The sequence below is a fragment of the Odocoileus virginianus genome, chromosome 19 (assembly GCF_023699985.2).
Source record: "Odocoileus virginianus isolate 20LAN1187 ecotype Illinois chromosome 19, Ovbor_1.2, whole genome shotgun sequence".
In the NCBI taxonomy this organism is placed as follows: Eukaryota; Metazoa; Chordata; class Mammalia; order Artiodactyla; family Cervidae; genus Odocoileus; species Odocoileus virginianus.
The window spans coordinates 28,908,589-28,930,721 of NC_069692.1; positions in this window are offsets into that span (position 1 = coordinate 28,908,589).

A 22,133-nucleotide genomic window follows, 5' to 3' on the forward strand; every position below is an offset into this window, starting at 1 on the left:
GACCTCTAGCTAAAAAATCCTTGCTTGTTTCATTGCTGGCCTCTCATTTGAATTTAGTTCAAGTGAAACCTAGATTGTTTTTAGAAGCTTACAATTAAACTCAAGTCATGAAAGCAAGAAGAAAGTGATATGAGTGTTCATTTTATTTCATTGCATGCTCAGAGCTTCTAGGGACCTGTGAAATGGACTATATTCTATAATATAGTACATTTATGATTTAATAGATTTAAAAAATAATCTGTACTAATATTACTTTATGTTGAAATCTTAATAAAGTATACAACTTTTATGAACTGTGGAATTACTGAAATGTTTTGAAAGTTGTTCTTTATTCTCTCTCACTGATTCAGTGTGATACTGCAGAGAGCTTGTGATTTTTGTATTAAGTAACTAAACCTAAGATAAGATGCAGTACACTTTAGTTGCCTCTTTGAAGGACTGCAGAGCAAAGATAAAATATTTTCAGAAAAATGATTTGGAAGAGTAAATATGAAAGCTAATATATATGTTTTGTGTGTGCATATATTTATACCTATGTGTGTGTGCTCAGTTGCTCAGTTGTGTCTGAGTCTTTGTGACCCCATGCACTGCCAGACTCTTCTGTCCATGGAATTTTCCAGGTAAGATTACTGGAGTGGGTTGCCATTTCTTCATCCAGGGGATCTTCTTGAATCCCCATCTCCTGCTTCTCCTGCATCAGCAGTATATTCTTTACCATTGCACCACCTGGGAAGCCCATACAAATGTACATACGAATGTAAATATGTATATAAATATGTATATAAATTCAGAACTTTCAATAGATTCCTTTTTAGTTATGAAATGTTTATATAAAATAGCATCTTTAATATATATCTGATGTTACTAAGTATAATATTGGATAAGAAATCCTCAATATGAATACATCTCAAAAAGTTCTTTAAAAATGAAAACTTTTATGCTCCCGTGGGCTCGTGTGAGCATGGTGACAATCACTACTTCATTTTAAATGTAAAATATGGTGAAATGAGTAACATTTGTTTTGTAGCACCCAGAAACGAGGCTTGGTAGCATAGCTTTCTATATCGAAGGGTGAGTGGCAGGTCATCCTATCACCTGCCTGCCCACCTGAGTGCCTCCAGGCACAGTGGACACACCGGCAGTGTGGTCCCTTTGTCCAGTGATGAGGCGGGATTATGAAAGCCTGGAGAGTTTTCTTAACTCAGGTTTAAGGCAGTAAAGGTACTGACACTGATAGGACACTTACTGTGGGATATGAGTCGCGTTCACTTACCTAGTATGGGTTTAAGTGCAAGTGTATTAAACAAAAATATCAACCGCTATACCAGGACACGATATACTGGGACACTCAGTGATTCAGTTCTGGCTTCTCGTGCTAGGAATTGATGACTCTTAGTTGACACTTAATTCGTATCTCTCATCACCATGGGAACTGTATCTGTTCTGGTCGGTTCCCATTTTTCCTGTTTGTTAGTTGTTCAGTTTCTGCATGCCCTCTTCTCTCTGAGCTCTTCTGTTTTGTCCCAGTCTCCATTTGTGCTGGGATCAGCACCCTCCTGTTATCAGAACTCTTTTTACTAATTGCAGAGAATTTTCATTGTATTTGCAGTTACTCAAAGTGAAGATTTCATCTCTTGTGCCTCCGTCATCTGTATTGCATCTGTTTTGTGGGTCGCTTTCTTTGTGAGTTGCTGCAAAATGTTTGTTGTTATTTGAATATAACTTTTCTGCCATTTTCTCATTTATCCATTTTTCCATTTCCATCAGGGCAGTGTCATTTTCTTGTTTACCTCTGTGCTAAAATGGAGAGGAGGGTTATGTTTCCTTTGTTCTTTATTGCTAGGAAGCGTAATTTCCACATTGGGTTTGAGCTGACTGTGGATTCCTTCACTGGGCAGACACATAGACTCCCTTACACTTTGGTCTAATGAGATTTCACTATTAGTATGGGATTACATACCATGTCTGCTGGTCACAAAGTCTTCAAAATTCTCATGAGTCAAGATAGATATTAGTTTTGAATGTAAAATTTTCATGTAAATAATGGACATAGACAGGTAAGTTCAATATTCTGCTCTGCTCCATGCATAATTTTCATAATATGTGCATTAAAAAGTGCTCTAGTGGTTTAGATAATTTCATTCTGGAAATAACTGCTTATCTTACTTTCCTGTGATTGAAAATAGATGTTGATTTACAGAGACTTTGAAAGGTTGTGGTCTGAATGAGAATACAAATACGCTGTGCTCATGTTGGAGTCATAACCCCTTTGCCTTAGTGTGGTCTCTAGAACTATAAAATAGGCTTCATGTCAGAAGTCAATTGAGAACACATGTTCTTTGTTGATTGCATGTTTATGATTAGGTTCCAAATAAAATCCTAGAAGTTTTTCTTCTCCAGTTGCCAATCTTACATTGAAATACAAAGCATGATTTTCTTAAAAGACTTTTATTTTTAAGTAATTTTAAATCTGCAGAAGACTTGAAAAGATAGTACAGAGAATTTCTGTGTACTCTTCACCTGCTTCCCCTTGTGGTAACATCTTACGTCACCATGGTATGTTTATCAAACCAAGAAATTAGCATCAGTACAGTACTATTAAACTACAGAATTTTTTTGGATTTCACAAGTTCTTTGTTCTATGAAGGACAGATTTTAAAATAATTTTTATTTATAGAGTATAGGATTATTTTATAAAAGCTGATAAAATTATATCTTTAAGGGATTGGACTGTCTGATGTGTAATAGATATATTTTTGGGAGTTTCTCAGGAAAAGTTAATGAAGACTGTTAAATAATTAATATGAAAACATTAAAGCATTCAGCATCTTAATTTTGGTATACCAAAATCACAATTGATTATTTTGATCAATATGTTCATTATTCTGTATAACACGGATATATTATTATTTATGTGGATATTTCTTTCTAATGAATGTAATTTTGCTTTACTTAAAAGTCAGTAATGTGGACATAAGTAAATTTCTAAAACAATCTCTCCTTTCATTCTGTAATCTTTGAATTCAGTGATTTTCTCACAAACTTACCCTTGTAAACATAAAGAATTTTGCACATTATGGAGAATACTGCCAGTTTTGATGAGAACTGGAATAATTTTTATTTTCAAGGAGTGTATAAAAAGCAACCAACAATCTGATGAATAAAAAGATAGTTACTACAAAGGTGTATAGGCAAATAGTATAATTCCATCAACCCTCCTATTTTTCATTTTATTTGATAGCTTAGCAAATATTAAGCTAAATATGTAGAAGATAGAATTTTGGCTTAGTAACTTGAATATATTTGAGAAGACCATTGTCTTTGCTTCACTTTGCCCTTCTGTGCTTCTTGTGCTTGGTAAGGGCATGATACCTTGAATCTCTGAGTTTTCAAACATTTTCTTTTCATAAATATCTGGGCACTAGGCTTCCCTGGTGGCTCAGATGGACAAGAATCCACCTGCAGTGCAGGAGACCTGGGTTCGATCCCTGGGTCAGGAAGATCCCCTGGAGAAGGGATCAGCTACCCACGCCAGTATTCTTGCCTGGAGAATCCCATGAATGGAGGAGACTGGCAGGCTAAAGTCCATGGGGTCGCAAAGAGTCAGACATGACTGAGTAACTAACAATTACTCACAGGCTCAGTAGAACACAAAGCAACTATGTGCAGCATTCAAACAAAAAAGGAAAAATGAATTCTAACTTAAAAAAAAACCAACTTATGACTCAATATACTAGAGAGTTGGAGAAGGGCTGGGACTTCTGATAAAATTTGAGGTTTTGCTCTTATCTTTTTTTCAACAAAGCAAATAATATCTATCAGAGCTGACATTAAAATGAAATATGTGTATGTGTGTGTGTGTGTGTGTGTTTTGGTATGTGTGTGTGCTTCCCAAACTTTAACCCAGGAGATATGTTGTGATTATCAATAAAAAATGGATTTAAAATATAAGTGTGGGAAAGAATTCTCAGCAAGTTGAGAGTGAGGGTTATCAGTATAAATGTAAGGGGCGTAGATTAAAAAGTATTTGCCTGAACTTCCTTTGAATCTGGTAAAGGGAATCTTAAAATTGAAATTAGATTTCTTCAACCATAAATGAGATATCAAGGAGAGGTTTACAAGGAAAGCATTTTCCCATTGCTTTGCATTAGGTTCCATTTATAAAGGTAAATTTTAAATGGAGTGGAGGAGGATCAGTGTTGTTAGGGCCAATACTAATTTAGGTATTCCTACTTGGCACTCAGTGGTGCTGCAGCAGGGTTGGACTTAAATCCATGATTATTACCAGAATGGAAGCCTATTAAAGAGAACTGTTCAAGTTGAAAGGTTGGCATATGTATTGATTTTTATGTAGGCCAATGTTGTGGAAAGATTAAACCCAATGTTGTGGAAGCAGGGGTGTTCTCTTAGGCTTTCCTTCTTTGAATTTCCCCTGTTGGACTGGTTCCCTCCATGGGAAGGCCCTGGGACAAGGGAGAAATCTTTCCAAGGTCTTTAAATGTTTTTGTTTTGATCTTTGTTTTGGAAATTCTACGTAGTCTGGAACTGTCTCTTCGAATTTGCGATGTCCGATATCACTGTGCTTGCTGTGGTCAAGAAGACCTACTATGTAGCACCTTGTAGCTAATGGTCAGTGGCAGTGCTATATAAGGGCTGTCTCTTTTAATCAGTATTGTATTTATTTGGGGATTATAGGAACAACCTGTGCAGTGGTAGAGAAATTCCTTAGTTTCTCAAAGATAAGCAAAGAGAGTGTTATTCATTTAGATAAAATAAGAGCTCCTCTTTGGTTCACCCAAGTAAACTTGGGTTTATATTAGAGAAACGATGGTATTTAATCCAAAAGTAACTCAATTCAAATCACAAACTCTTAATAATCTTTGTTGATTTAATTTTGTTTCTTGGTGCTAGTTGGGAGTTTATCCCTTTTTCTTTGTCTCTGCATGTGGCAGAGTCAAGCTGGGAACTTCATGGGGTTGGGGGGGGGGTGCAGCTAACAGGGAAGGGCTGCCAAAGGATATTGGCTGTAATACCCCCAAGCAGTGGGGGAGGAGAGAGAGCTGTGGATGTGTTTCTATTTGAATGGAGAGAGTGTCATATCCCTTGGTTACCTGAGCTTAAGGATGCCCCACATTAACCCCAGGAAAGAAAATCATCAAGTTCCAACTAGCTGAACAAATAATTAAAGTCACAGACAACAGATCTTTGCCAGGGTTTGTTAATATCCCATGCGATATTACGGGATTATATGAAGAATGATGTGGAATTTAATGGCCAACTTGTCCTTTAACTTGCTATCTTTGTATGCAGCTTCACCATAGTCCTGACTTTCAACAGATGCTCAAGAAGGCATGGGGAAGATAGAATTTTACTGTATAGTTGGGTTGGGTGAAAGTAAAAAAATGTCAAAGGGAGACAGAACACAATCTGAGACTGCTTTCATGGTGTACATATTAGTTACCTACTGCTGTGTAACACATTACAAACCTTAGTAGCCTAATACAATCAACATCTATTATGTCTTGGTTTCTATGTACAGGAATCCTTACATGGCCTAACCACAGCTTCTCTCACAAGACTGCAGGCTGGGAATACAGTCTTGTCTGAAGATTCAACAGGGAGTTGTTCAGTTGATCAGTCATGTCTGACTCTTTGCCACCACATGGACTGCAGCACACCAGGCTTCCCTGTCCTTTACCATCTCCCAAAGTTTGCTCAAACTCATGTCCATTGAGTCGGTGATGCCATCCAGCCATCTCACTCTTGGTCACCCCCTTCTCCTCCTGCCTTCAATCTTTCCCAGCTTCAGGGCTTTTTCTAAAGAGTCAGCTCCTTGCATCAGGCTCTTTTGCATTTCCAATACGTGCCTAGTACTGGAGCTTCCCCTTCAGCATCAGTCCTTCCAACAAATATTCAGGGTTGATTTCCTTTAGGATGGACTGTTTGGATCTCCTTGCAGTCCAAGGGACTCTCAAGAGTCTTCTCCAACACCACAGTTCAAAAGCATCAATTCTTCGGTGTTCAGCCTTCTTTATGATCCAACTCTCACATCCATACATGACTACTGGAAAGACCATAGCTTTGACTATACAGACTTTTGTCAGCAAAGTAATGTCTCTGCTTTTTAATTCGCTGTCTAGGTTTGTGTGGTTGTTGGCAGGACTCAGTCCTCCCCCAGTTTCTCACCCCATAGGCCTCTTCATAAGGCTTCTCATAGCATGGTGTCTGAGTTCAGGCAGAGCCAGTGAGAGAGGGCATGTACTATGGAAGCCACTGTCTCCTTGCAACTTAATCTTGGAAGTGACATCTTAGCATTTCTTCTGCCCCCTATTTACAGAAGTTAAGTGTGTAGTTTCAACCTATACTCAGGAGAAAGGAGTGCATAAAGTCATGAATATCAGAAGGCTGGGGTCAATGAGGGTCATCTTAGAGGCTGTGCCCCACAGTTTAGTATAGTTTTTCCCATTTGAAAGGAAAGTTGAACCACTGTTAGTTTATATAAATTATCTATGTATTGATAGAAGTTACTGATTAGATGAAGAAAATGCCATTTCTGAACTAAGATTATTGTGTGGCTAAATCTGTTGAAGCATGCTCTGATAATTGCTTGAAATCTTTCTATCTTTTCAGTTTTCTATCCCTTTCAGTAAATATTGTCACTTGTTTTATCCTTTACCAAGGTTGACGACCTGCTTGTTAGTCTGAATTCTGCGTCCCTGACCCTTTGCATCATTCTCCCATATTAAATATAATCTATTCTTGTTTTTTTAAAGCACAGTTTTAAAAGATGACAAATTAAAAATATGGATTAAAAATAAAAATTCTGACAAGTTAATTCAGAATGAGGTTTTGGCAAATAATAAGTTTTTAATGCCTTTACCTCTTCGAGTGATAACTGTATTTTGTCTTGAAATTTCCCTATAGGCTCTTCATTCTTCAAGTTCTCAAGTCCTTAGATGTCACCTTCTCAAAATAATCTTCCTTGACCATCCTCCTTAAATAGTCCCCACACCCCCCCTGTTTTTTCTTCCCTTCACATCAGCCAGTTTATGCCTTCCTAACACTTCCATTACCGAGAGTATCCACCTCATTGCCATGTTTGATTATTGCCTCTCTCCTATCACTAGAATTTAAGCTCAATGAAGACATTGTCTTTTTAAAAAAAAAATTAATGGATTTATTTTAATTGGAGGATAATTACCTTACAATATTGTGATGGTTTTTGCCACACATCAACATGAATCAGCCACAGGTGCTCATGTGTCCCCCCATCCTGAACCCCCTCCCATCTCCCTCCCCTCCCCATCCCTCTGGGTTGTCCCAGAGCACTGGCTTTGAGTCCCCTGCTTCATGCATCAAACTTGCACTGGTTATCTGTTTTACATATGGTAATACACATGTTTCAGTGCTATTCTTTCAAATAATTCCACCCTCTCCTTCTCCCACAGAGTCCAAAAGTTTGTTCTTTACTTCTGTGTCTCTTTTGCTGCCTTGCAGTTAAGATCATTGTTACTGTCTTTCTAAATTCCACATATATGCGTTAATATACAGTATTAGTGTTTCTCTTTGTGACTTACTTCACTCTGTGTAAAAGGCTCCAGTTTCATCCAGCTCATTAGAACTGACTCAAATTTATGTTCCTTTTCATAGCTGAGTACTATTCCATTGTTTATCTGTACTACAACTTCCTTCTCCATTCATCTGTGGATGGACATCTAGGTTGCGTCCATGTCCTAGCTATTGTGAACGGTGTTGCACTGAATATTGGGGTACATGTGTCTCTTTCAGTTCTGGTTTCCTCGGTGTGTATGCCCAGGAGTGGGATTGCTGGGTCATATGGCAGTTCTAGTCCCAGTTTTTTAAGGAATCTCCACACTGTGCTCCATAGTGACTGTACCAGTTTGCATTCCCACCAACAGTGTAAGAGGGTTCCCTTTTCTCCACACCCTCTCCAGCTCTTATTGTTTGTAGACTTTTTGATGGCAGCCATTCTGACTGGTGTGAGATGATACCTCATTGTGATTTTGATTTGCATTTCTCTAATAATGAGTGACGTCTAGCATCTTTTCATGTATTTATTAGCTATCTGTTTGTCTTCTTTGGAGAAATGTCTGTTTAGTTCTTTTGCCCACTTTTTGAGTGGGTTGTTCATTTTTCTGGTATTGAACTGCATGAGCTGCTTGTATATTTTGGAGATTAATTCTTTGTCAGTTGTTTCATTTGATATTATTTTCTCTCATTCTGAAGGCTGCCTTTTCATCTTGCTTATTGTTTCCTTCATTGTGCAAAAGCTTTTAAGTTTAGTTAGTTCCCATTTGTTTATTTTTGTTTTTATTTCCATTACTCTGGGAGGTGGATCATGGAGGAACTTGTTGTGATTTATGTCAGAGAGTATTTTGCCTATATTTTCCTCTAAGAGTTTTATAGTTTCTGGCCTTACATTTAGATCTTTAATCCACTTTGAGTTTATTTTTAACTTTGCCTCTTTGTTTACTGTTATATCATCAATGTGTGTGCTAAGTCTCTTCAGCCGTGTCTGACTCTTTGTGACCCTATGGACTATAGCCCACCAGCTCCTCTGTCCACGGGATTCTCCAGGCAAGAATACTGGAATGGGTTGTCATGCCCTCCTCCCGGGGATCTTCCTGATTTGGGGATTGAACTTGCATCTTCTACGGCTCTTGCATTGCAGGCAGATTCTTTACCACTGAGCCACCAGGGAAGCTCTATATCATCAATACTTAGTTCTTATCTCATAGGAGGAACTCAAGAAATATTTGTTGAATGAATGAATATGGGATTTTAGGAACCGGAGCAGGAGCAGGGAGAACTGTTTTTATCAAGGCAAGCCTTTAGGTATTCCTTCCATCACACCTATCTCCTTCAACCTTGTGTTGAGTTTGTTTGACTCAAATAGTTCTAGAGTGGGCTGAAATGTGTTCACTTGACAGTACTGGACCTATGAGTCTGAGAAGTTTAGCTGTAATGTGGTGTTAATAATAGCTGTTATGGTTAGGAGGCTCATAAAGGTGTACTTAGAATGCCTTCTAGCCTTAAAAGCTATGAATCTATGATTCTTGATTTGACCAAATAATTTAAAAAAAGAAAGAAAGAAAATGTAAAGCTTTGGCAGAAGGAGCCACTCAACTTTGTAATCCAAGTGTCTTCTGATTTTTACAGTGATGGTTCCTACTGTTAGGTATGATGACCATATTCTGGGCACCTTTAAATTATTGCAGAACAGTATAGAAAATGACAGAAAATATAAGCAAAGCTCAGGCTTCCCAGGTGGTGCTAGTGGTAAAGAACCTGCCAGCCAGTGCAGGACACATAAGAGATGTGGGTTCAATCCCTGGGTTGGGAAGATCCCATGGAGCCTGGCAACCCACTCCAGCATTCCTGCCTGGAAAATCCCCATGGACAGAGAGGAGTCTAGCAGGCTACAGTTCATAGGGTTGCAAAGAGTTGGACATGACTGAAGCGACTTAGTATGCATGTACAAGCAAACCACAGGGAACCACATTCCAATAAATCTGTAGAGGAAAATTGCTTCAGGTTGAGATTTAAAAAAAAATATGTCGAGAATGGTCCTGCCCTGAATAGAGCATTTTAAATTAAAAAAAAAAAAAATCTTATGCTTTCCTTGCTTTGGTTTCGTTTTCACCCAGTGTGGAGCGTGACTTGATAGTCCTGTATTGTGTTTTAATATAGCTCATCACAGTGTTTCTTTTCCATTGCAGCAAAGTGAGTTGAAAGCTTGAAGGATTTCTCCTGCAATAATTCCCCAGATCTCATTCCTGGTCAGCACCGTGCAGCTCATTTCCATTAAGCAGATAGTCCTCCTTTTTCTTCTTTGCTCCCAGACTCATAATTCTGTGCTTATCTGCACTGAACTTCATTTGCATTTATTAGCTGGGTAGGTACTTGAAATGTCTAAAACCCTTTTATCTGCCTGCTTTGTTTCTCATTATTTGCTGTCTCTTCCAATTTAGTATTAACTGCAAACTTGAAATGTTTCTTCTGAAACTGTTGTTCAGATTCTTTGCATACCAATGTAGGGCCTGAAACTGATGTCTGCGGGGATCCCAGTCAGTAACCTGGCTCTGCTTTGAAAAACGTAGCTTCTCCCTTTTTACTTTTCTCACTTCATTGACTGAGGTATGACCTATTAATGTACATTTGTTCAGGTGGTGTTTTGTTAGACATTTGAACCTTTGAGCCTCTCCACTATTGTAGATGGAGCTCTGAGGAGCAACACATGACCAGGCAGGGGCTGCCCGTCCTCATGAAGCACGCAGACTCTTTTGTGCAGAGATGTCTGTATTGTCCATGCCATTTTGCCCTCTACTCAATCCCAACAATTTTCCTGAACTTCAGTTTTTTTAGGATTTGGGCCTTCATTCAATAATATAATACAAGATGACATTCTAAAACTCAGAATTATTTTAAAAAGCCATTGTTTACTCTATTTATTTTTTCCTTTACAAAGGCCCATGGGAGAAATTACTTTCAGATTTTAGCATCAGGAATAATTCTCCTGACCCACTGATTTGTTTTTAATCATACATTGTGATTGGAGAATATCTTCTACCCACCTTTCTGGGTTGTCTGCCAAGTAACTTGCAGGCACATTTGTATTTCACTCCCAGAAAATGCACCAGATGTTACTGCAGACCTTTAAATACTATTCTCACTAGGGATTTTAGCCTGTCTCTTCTCAGCTTTCATACAATAGCCTCATAATCTCTGTCATCCACCATCTAGAATTCCTTCATTAGCTATAAGAAAAGAGAAGTCTTATTCCTTTTATGTATTTTTCCAGACCATCCAAGATCTTTCCCATAACATGACAAATTAGAAGTAAATAAATTATTTATATGAAGTTGGGGGGCTATTTGAGGCATGGGTTTGGATCACTTCACTCTCCCAAACTGGTCTTCTGAGAGGAGCCTGAACAATACGAATAGCTGTGGGAACTTGAATAAGTCACATGCATGTATGCACATGCTCAGTAACTCAGTTGTGTCCAACTCTCTGTGACCCCATGAACTGTAGCCTGCCAGGCTCCTCTGTCCACGAAATTTTTTCCAGGCAAGAATACTGGAGCAAGTTGCCATGCCCTCCTCCAGGGGATCTTCCCCGCCCAGGGATCGAACCAGACTCTGGGAGTGTCGTTGTAGGCAATCTATACATTATCTCTGAGCCTTTGCTGATTTTCTCTGTGAAATGGAGATAATGTTACTGTGAAAGCTTCTTTTGTGTATTCATCAAGATGCATTTATCAAGCACTTGATCTACTGTGTGGCACATGGTAAGTGCTCAGTAAATGGTGGTGGTTTTGTCGCTAAGTCATGTCCAACTCTTGTGACCCCATGGACTGTAGCCTGCCAGGCTCCTCTGTCCATGGGATTCTCCAGGCAAGAGTAGTGGAGTGGGTTGTTATTTCCTTCGTCATCGTGTGGCACATAGTAAGTGCTCAGTAAACGGTAGCTCCTGCTATTACAATGAAAAACATTTAAGCAATGGAACAGTTTTAAGAAAGAGTAGCCATTACTTTTAAATGCTGCAGGCAATCACATTAGTAAGGGAGGTAACGTAACTTGTGGGATAGAAACACAGAGAGCAGAATCCAAGAGTTTTGGTAACTATGAAAACAGCAGGAAAAAATTTCCCTTCGTTATACATCTGCTATTAATTTTACATTACGGAGAACAAAAACCTTGGTATCAGTTTTCTTCAAAATCAATCGCAATGAATTCTATGAGTTATGAATGCCAATGCAAATGAAATGAAATGTCGATCATTTATAACTACTTGAAAATAACACTGCATTGAAAAAGTGTTAAGGCAGTCTCATTATGCAGAGTATTAAAACTTGCTGTACATCTATTAATCAAGGAGAGGATTTGGCAAAGGGCAAAGGAAAGTATAGTTTAGGATTTAAATTTTTCTTTGTTATGGGATTCTCTTCCGACTCCTTCTTCATGGTATCGTTTTACAGAAGTAAGGAGGTTCAGGACCCCCCCCCCAAATCAAAAGAGACATTCATATTTGAGTGACCATTCTTACTCCTGATACAGTCCTTGACATTGGACACTTTGCTTTAACTCCTCATCACACATTTTCTCATCTGTGAAAACCAAAAGATACATTTTAGATTTGTATATAAAATTTCTCAATTGGCAGATCATAGCAGCTAGTTAACAAAAATACACTGTAGGCCAAACAAGTCATATTTGTGGACAGAATTTTGTTCCCAGACCACCGATTTGAAAATATGGTTCACACAAATTCTGAGATTTTAGTTAGAAAATTTAGAGATTTAGAGAGCCCTCTGTGCACTTAGCTTGCAGAATGATGCCAGACTTGGCCTAGATAAAGGGGTGGCTCTTTACATCTCCCTCTGCGACAGCCATGTCTTGCATCTGCAACGGGTGGTCTTGCGGAACTGCTCCAGCTTCTTGATCAGGACAAACAAGCAGACGTGCCGCCCGGAACCCAATAATCTGAAGGCCCGCAGCTCTTTCGGCTACGATGGGCTCATTCCCTACAAGAAGGTGGGGATGGAGCCGGCGACAGCAAAGCGGCCATGGTGGGGTAGTGGAGATCCAGCCAGAGCAAACTGGCCACTTCTTGAGGCGGACCACCATCAGCAAGAATGCCGGGGCCGCCCTTAGCAGCATCTGGCGTCAGAACAAGTACCGCACAGGTTGGTGCAGGCCCGCCATCCGCAGAGTCAGCGCTATCCAGTGCGGCTAGAAGCCTGTAATAGTGAAGTGGATACCGCTCCCCTGCCATATTCCACCCACCGTCCCCACCCGCCACAAGAGCTCCTGAACAAATTTTTATTTTCTTCCCCAAAGGAATAAAGCTGTCAGCAGACATTCCTCAACCCTCCAAAAAAAAAAAAAAAAAAGGGGTGTACTGAAGATGTTTCAGGCAAAGCTTTTTGCCTCAAGAGAGCTATAACTTCCTTGGAAAGACAAGATTTACCAATGAAAAACTTAGAATACAGAGTTCTGAAAGAAGGGCTTTCCTTATATACTTCAGAGATCTGAATCTCAGAAAGACCTAGTGAGTAGCAGAGTTGGTTCTTGACCCAGTCTTTCTGAGCCCTCCCCAAGGTATATTCCATAGACGGTGTGTTTTCTGGTGATAGTGATGCTGTTGGGAGTTCAGAGGGAGAGAGGGGTTTGGGACTGAGACCTTCATCAAGGACATATGGGTAGAGTACTGGAGGAAGAGAGGCTTAAGGGGAAAACATGGGCTAAAAGCAAAAGTAACACCAGATCAAGAGTGAAGAGTAAATATGCTATATTAAGGTGTATCAACTGGGATCAGTCAGGTAACAGGGACCATACCACTGTTTGGCAGGGAGAATGTGCTATAAAGGTTACTAGCCAGGCATTAGAGAGCTGAAAAGGCACAGAGGATAAAGAGGTTTCCTAAAGGCAGTAAACACGGGAAGCAGCAATTGCCTCTGGGGTTGCGGAACAAGCCGAAGGAGTCGCTATTATTAGAGTTTAGAAGTTTAGAGGAGTGGCCCCAGGAAGGCAGGACTCCAACCTGAGAAGAGCGGCTGCTGCTTGTATCTCTGAGGGGGAATGTTAAGTTGGCTCTGGAAGTCTAAAAAAAAAAAGCAAACTGGAATTGCTATTGCAGCTGAAACCAACTAGTTGCTCCTTCCAGGTTAAAGAAGTCTTGCAAGATGTTGACAGAAAAGTAGAGAGACGTAGGAAAGAACAAGATTCTTTTCCTTTCCCAGTCCTTTCCCCTAATGCCTGTTACTGGCAGAGCCCCGCTAGGAAAACAGAAATATGATTTCTGTGCCAGTTCCAGCACCAAGTTGAGAAGGATGAGTGAGAAGAAGAGATAAATGCTTCTGCATAAACAGCAGATGCAGCACAGGGCAGCAGCAAGGAAGTCGATGAAGGCAGATGCTCCTTTTGGGTGTGGGAGGAGAAAAGGCCCAGGGATCGACAGGGACCGGTGATGGACAGCCCCGAATGTTGAGAAGCCATATCCAGATTTGAATTTCATGAGCTACTTACAGACTAGAAGGAAAGACAGGATTCTGAATCATGATTGCATTATAGTCATTCACTTGTGTTTTCTTAACAAAGCCATTCTTCTGTTTAGGTGAAGAGATGGCTAGATGAATGTTGGTTTTAAGGGGATGACTCTTTCTCAGGAGCCGCTGGAAGAAAGTTTTCACAAGTTAAGTGCTGAGGCGTGGGAGGAAGTCTTTGGTTAGCTGAGAGACATTGCTGTAATTCACAAGGTAGAATTTAATGTCACGCTCCCCTTATTCTGCACATTAGCATGTGCAGTTTTCTGTACTAGCCTATTGGCTTCCAAATAGAGAAATTGCATCACATTCACATTTGTGTATGCTGGGCACAGAAGATTGCCTGAAACATAGTAAGTCCCGAATAAATTTTAAGTAGCTCTACCTTTGTTTTGTAAATGATAAAGTTTCTGCATCAGAGTCCAGACTGTGTATCCAGGTAAGAATCAGCGAATGTGTATTTGTCATTGGTAACATAAATGGATTGGATACAATGCCATAGGCTATCAAAATGTGGTAAGTTTTGCAAACATATCTTGTATGTCAGCTTACTAGTGACTTTTTTCTATGTAACAATTCTCAAATCTCAGTAGTTTATGAAAGAAATAAGGTTTTATTTTTCCTTATTTTACAGGTCAGCGGCTGTGGGTTAATGGTGGTGGCTTTGCTTCATGCTTCAGCTCTGATCCAGGTTGGGGTTTAAATCTTGGTTTGCTCTACAGACTGTCTTAACTCTGGGATCAAAAATAAAACAGAAACTTTTCTATGGAGCAAACCCATTCTCATGATGATGGGGAACAGCCAGACTGAGCTGAATTCAACCCCAAAATCACACTGAAATATGCATTGCAGAATGTTCTGTTTGCCAAAGCAAGTCATCTGGTCAATTCATAGAGTAGAAAAGTATATTCATGTCGACAGGATGGGAAGGAATTAATGTTTGTAACAAAGAATACGACCTGTCAGAGTCCTTGTGATGGTTAATTTGATATGCCAACTTGGCTAGGCAATGCTACTTGTGTGTTGGGTCGAACACTGATCTAGATGTTTCTGTGATGGTACTTGTAGGTGTGATTTATGTTTACAATCAGTTAACTGTATCTTTTAGAAAGTTAAATTTTTATTTTGTATTGGAGTATATAGTTGATTCACAACATTGCGGTAGTTTTGGGTATGGGCTTCCCTGGTGGCTCAGTGGTAAAGAATCTGCCTGCCAATGCAGGAGCCACAGAAGACACAGGGTCGATATCTGGGTCAGGAAGATCCCCTGGAGAAAGAAATGGCACAGAGGAGCTTGGTAGGCTACAGTCCAGAGGGTCAAGTAGAGTCAGGCACGACGGAGTACGCACGCATGTCAGCTTCAGGCGCACAGCAAAGTGACTCAGTAAACTTTAAGAACAGGAGAGTCCTCTTGTCCCCTCCCTAATACGAGAGGGCTGCATCCAAGCATCCAGTCAATTGAAGGTCTTAAGAACAAAAATTGAAGTTTTCTCAGAGAGAGGGAATTTTGTCTCAGGACTTTAATGTAGAAATCCTGCCTAAGCTTCCAACCTGCCAGTCAGCCCTATGAACTTTGGACTTGCCAGACCCTACAATTGAGGGGTCAACTGACCTCATAAAACAAATGAGCCAGTTCCTTTAAAGATGTTTATCTGTCCATCTATGTATGTGTGTATGTATATGTAAATAGGTATGTCACGCTCTGGTAAGCCTGAAGTCTCAGAACAGGTCATCTGAACGCTTCAGGACCCCAGCCTGGAATCCCCTGGGAGATAAATCAGGAGATGTTCCACTGTGGGAAAGGAGGGGAGTAACTGCATCTCAGGCCCCTCCTACCAATCCAGTCGATTTCTTGAAGAAGCCAGGATGAGCTAACCTGTCCACCCACATGCTGTGACATGGGAGTGGTCACTGGATGTTTGCAAGATGATTGTACTTTCCAGTGTCTAAATCCTGATTGTTTCACAGCCAAATGACAAAATGAAACGTTTTGCATATATTGATATATATATATAAAGGGAGAGGAAGCTATGTCTATTGGTGGTATTTCTCTGATGATCCCCGACTGACACAGTTCTGTTGTTCTTACTGTGCTGTTTTTCGTTGTTTTTGTCTGTTATTCTGCCTGGTATAAAGCGGGAAGTGAAGTGTACAAGAGTATATTTCTTGTACTAGGAGGCCTTGGGCTTCCCCTGTGGCTCAGTAGTAAAGAATCCGCCAGAGGTGCCGGAGCAACAGATTTGATCCCTGGGTCGGGAATATTCCCTGGATGGGGCATGGCAACCCACTCCAGCATTCTTGCCTGGAGAATCCCCATGGACAGAGAAGCCTGGCAGGCTATAGTCTGTAGGGTCACAAAGAATCGGACACGACTGAAGCCACTTAGCACGCACACACACACGCACTAGCAGGCCTTACTTTTATTTAGAGAGTGAAATTCTGGTTATTAATAGAGTTGAAGGTGGAAGAAATAGACCAGAACCTTAAGTGCTGAGTCGTGGTTGTGATAATTGCTGAGAGAAGGAGAGGGTGCTGTGGGAGCCTGTTGTGAGAGAGCCTGACCCCCTCCCCACCACCTGGGAAGTAGTGGTGAGCTGAGCGGTAAGGCTTAGGGGCTGGGGGAGCAGGAGGGATGCTTCAGGCAGACCGAATATATGTGACGCACTTGGGGCAACAATAAGGTGGACTTATTTGAGGACCTGAGAAAAGGCAGGTGAAGCTAGAGGTTTAAGAGTCAAAATGGAGTGGTGAGGGATGAGGCTGAGGGGTGGGCACGGTCTTTGTCATGTTCTGTGGGCCCCGTGGAGACTGTGTCTGTTTTCTGTGGCAACTGGAAAACCACTGCAGGGTGTAAGCAAAGGCGGGACGTGCTTGTGGAAGGAGTGAAGGGTCATTTGAGTTACAGATTTGATAACAATACAGGGAGACTGGAGTTTTTGATGATTCTATACAACCGTCTTAATTTTAGAGGCTTATTTATTTCCTGGTAGAATATGTGTGTATACACACACACACACACACACACACACACACACACACACACACACATACTTACATGTATTATATAAGTATTTGTTGTTCTGGCCCATTTACTATAAATAGAAAGTCTTACGTGAGCAAAAATAGAGATCAAATTTATGATTTCTAAAAAATGAAAAGCAGTACCACTAATCACAAATAAGTATGAAATGTATTTATTATTAACTTTGTTAAAGAGATAATTTTAAATCATTAGTAAAGTGTAAGTAAAAGAAGTTTTTCCAAAGTAATGACACAGATTTTATTATTGAAAGTTAATAATACACATAAGGATTCCTAAAAAACTTCTCCAGAGATGCACATTATTATAAATATTACAAGCCATCAAAATATCTGCCCATTGTTCATAATGGATGGTTGAATCATATATAGTTATAGCTAATCAAAAACCATTACAAATGTATTTACTGTCTTCAAACACTCCCATATTTCATTACAAATGGCTGGTTGAACACTTCCACATCCATTACAGTATTATATTTCCATTCAATTTACTGGTAAGATTTCTTGAACAGCTACAGTATAATGGTAGCTATTGTGCATTATAAATATTTCATCACCTCTCTTTGGTAATCCATTTCTCATTTGCTTGCCAAAACTTATGAAGTGCTTATTAAACATTGATAAATAATATTCCAGCACATGGTATGAAATATTGTTGTCTTGCAAATCAGCTTATTGGTAAACCTTGAAGTTGGTGATGATTTAATCTGCATTATCCAGTCTTTGTACTTCATTATAAGCTATGAATGTTGCTGTATCATTGGATTGGGGAAACATGAATCATTTTCAGAGAAATCTTCACCAGTTTAAACAATTTTCCTGTCCTATGGAGTCAATTATGTGTTTGCCTGTTAGCCTGTGAGGGAGAGCAAGTAGGGTAAACAGGGATCTTTTCCATCTAGAAACTTCTCAGACTTCCAGGGAGTCCTCAGACATGCAGTGCCCTCATTTCCTTATGTATTTTCTTTATTTCGAGTCTCTTTCTTGTCAAGCTGGGTGTCATCCTGTTTAATATTTCCAAATTTAGTGGCTTGGATTGTTCTGCTATGAACTGAAATGTACATTTAATTGTTTGTGACAAGTAGAAATTCTGGACAAGAAAAAAAAAATCTCTTTTACAGAATCACAGAATGTTAGACTTGAAAGAGAATTTTAGGAACCATTTGATCTGGTAGTGGTGATTTCGTGCTCCGTCTACCCTCAGCTTACCCTTCCGTGGCAGACGCTACTAACTGGACACAGTCCTGGACTGGGCTCAGTCCCTCTTCCAGGCTGCTACTATCTGTTGACTATTTATGGGACTTCAGGTGAAATCTATTTGCTGTCCCTAATCATGTCTGGCATTTCATTTTACAGGTAAGGAAATGAAAGCTCTTAGAAGTGAAATGATTTGGCCAAAGTCACTCGTCTGGTTAGGGTCAGAGCAGGGGTTCAAGTCTAGGTCTCCTGAATCTAGTACTAGCATTTGTCTCATCATCCCCCATACAGCTTTCTTGCCCTTACCTTTACCTCCAGAGGCCCTTCCAAATGGCAGTCTTTATTTCCTCATCCAATTTCAGTGTAGAAGATTGAAAATATTCTTAGTGCTCTGAATTAATTATTTGACTTGTGTCATCATTTTTTTTATTCCTAGGTTTGATGCTTTTCAGAGGAGGCTATAGATGAAGTATGGATATTCAGCAATATATATGGTAGAAAATATATTTTAGATATTAATGCATGTGTCTCTAATATAAAATTATATAAAATATCAATTTTACATTAACTACCTTTCACACTGGAGCCACTTATCTTAGTTTCAAATTCAAAGTTTATTTTCTAATGAGCAACTGAAAGAAAGGTTTTTTTTTTAATTAGTGAAAAATTTTCAGGAAAGACAGACATGATTGTCTTGTTTAGTAACAAGAAAAAGGATGGCTTTTATATAATTTCTTAAAAAACTGAGACTATAGGGAGAAAAATGTTACTTTTTCTCTGGAGGAGGATAGTAAAGGAACCAGTCTGATTATATCTGAATAGATGTCCAGTGTGGTACCAACTTTATGGTCCTGAGAATTGTAATGGGCCTCCTATTAAAAATCACATTAACCCTCTATCGACTCTAATGACTTGTGTCTTTTGGGAGTTGGATTTCTTTCTTTATCCCATATGGGACTTATTATCCAAAGGGAAAGTTAATAAGATCTCTTCCAGACCTACTTTGCCATGAAGCCTTGTTAAATTCCAAGGCTAATAGGAAATGAATTGAGCTAATAAAAAGATACCTTAACAGTTAAAAAATCTTGGGGGAAATTTTTGAAAAGGCAATTGGCAATAGCTTTAAAGAGCAACCTTAAACATTAGCTACAGAACTCATAATGACCTGTTTTTTCTTTTTATAATTTGCTTGTCCTGATAATGTATGCACACTTCCATCTTATCTGTATTGGCTTCATGATAAACTATTTCGGATAGCATTCGTGGAGTTAAGAAGTTATTTGTCAGTTAGCATAATGTGCTGGTAATTAACTTCCTAAGACACCTCTACTGTTGGGCAAAAAATAGACTATAAATTTATACCATGTCATACCACATGACAGAAGCTCATCCATCCTCTGATTTCAAACAAGGTATTAGAAACAGGTTGAGTTTCTTGACAAATATAACCCAGAATTGACATTTATATAAGACCAATTCATTTTATAACAGTGATGACTCACATTGAGAAGTATGCATAGTAAGTATTTTGAGCTGACTTGGAGTGCAGATTCTTGTAATTTGACATTGTTTCCAGGGACTCTTGGAAAAGTGAAGGCTAAGTCACAGGAAGCCTAGGGACTTCTAGTCACTGTTTATGGACGCCTGGGGAGCTCAGATGAGGCAGGAATGTCATTTCTACAATTTGTAATGGGTTGGTTGGCACAAACAGCATGATAGGGATCTGAGGAAAATGAGAAAAAAGAGTTTCCCATTCTTTGAACTAAAAAGTATGATGCTGCAGTTTTTTTTTTTTTAAAGGAAAGTTAACAAAAGTAAACAGCAAAATTCCACCTATATCTCTTCTCAGAAGGATTTATTCTTTAAACTCAAACACTTAAGTCAAGGTTAATGTTCTTTAAAAAGTAGTCTTTACTGGTCCATATCTGTGGCTACTGAGACTGTTTCTTGAACCACTTTGAATAGGGTATTTTTCTCTAAATAGAAATGGCTGGAGTTTTAAGTGTCCAGCACCGACATGAAAGTGTGAGGGATACTGGATTTGGAATTAGAAGACTTTGATTCAAGCCTCAAATCTTCTATTTAGTAGTTATATATCTTTGGACGTGTCATATAACCTTCAGTTCAGTTCAGTTCAGTCTCTTAGTCCTGTCCGACTCTTTGCGACCTCATGAATTGCAGCACACCAGGCTTCCCTGTCCATTACCAACTCCCGGAGTCCACCCAAACTCATGTCCATTGAGTCTGTGATGCCATCCAACCATCTCATCCTCTGTTGTCCCCCTTTTCTCCTGCCCCCAATCCTTCCCAGCATTAGGGTCTTTTCCAATGAGTCAACTCTTCGCATGAGGTGGCTGAAGTATTGGAGTTTCAGCTTCAACATCAGTCCTTCCAATGAACACCCAGGACTGATCTCCTTCAGGATGGACTGGTTGGATCTCCTTGCAGTCCAAGGGACTCTCAAGAGTCTTCTCCAACACCACAGTTCAAAAGCAACAATTCTTTGGCTCTCAGCTTTCTTCACAGTCCAACTCTCACATCCATACATGACCACTGGAAAAACCATAACCTTGACTAGACGGACCTTTGTTGGCAAAGTAATGTCTCTGCTTTTAAATATCCTGTCTAGGTTAGTCATAACTTTTCTTCCAAGGAGTAAGCATCTTTTAATATCATGGCTGCAATCACCATCTGCAGTGATTTTGGAGTCCAAGAAAATAAAGTCTGACTCTGTTTCCACTGTTTCTCCATCTATTTCCCATGAAGTGATGGGACCAGATGCCATGATCTGAGTTTTCTGAATGTTGAACTTTAAGCCAACTTTTTCACTCCCCTCTTTCACTTTCATCAAGAGGCTCTTGAGTTCTTCACTTTCTGCCATAAGGGTGGTGTCATCTGCATATCCGAGGTTGTTGATATTTCTCCTGGCAATCTTGATTCCAGCTTGTGCTTCTTTCAGCCCAGGAAAAGGAGTATGTCAAGGCTGTTTATTGTCACATAACCTTCACCATCCTTAATTTTTCTTGTTTTTAAAATGGAGTCAATAATACCTGTCTTACTTATCCCATGGGGCTTCCCTGATGGTTCAGCTGGTAAGGAATCTGCCTACAATGAGGAACACCTGGGTTGGGAAGGTCCTGTGGAGAAGGGAAAGGCTACCTACTCCAGTATTCTTACCTGGAGAACTCCATAGACTGTATAGTCCATGGGCTCGCAAAGAGTCGGACACAACTGAGTGACTTTCACTTTTACTTTCACTACTTATCCCATAGGGCAGCTGCCTCAGGATCTATCAAAGAAATTGGTGATCAGTAAAGAACTAGACAGTTTTAACCAGAGAGGGAGTTCCAGCTAAACTTTATTTTTATTTGAGGAAGTGCAGTGAATTTCTCTCTATATTTCTTTTCTTCTTAACCATGTTGTAAGACCCACTAAACTTAAAATGCTGCCCTGGAGAGGACTTAGGAATCATGACATCTGAGAAGCTAAGTGACCTAGGTCTATTCTAGATGTGATTTCATGCATTCCTGCATGGTTCTGTAGCATTTCTTTGTTATTTATATCTCATTATAAACCATGTTTTGGATGGATCTACAAACCTAGAAGAATCCATAGTTCAGTATCTTTGGTGAAATGGATAAATTGGTAGAATTCTTGTAGCAATGGAGAAGTTATATAGCAGGTATACTCTAGTTTTGAGGCCAATTATGTATTAAAGCTTGCAGTCACTACCCATAACAGAAGTCACAAGGAAAAGCAAACCCAAATCCCAGCATTCTCGGATGCAGTCTTTGTGACACTAGACTTACTATGATAGAGGTAAGGG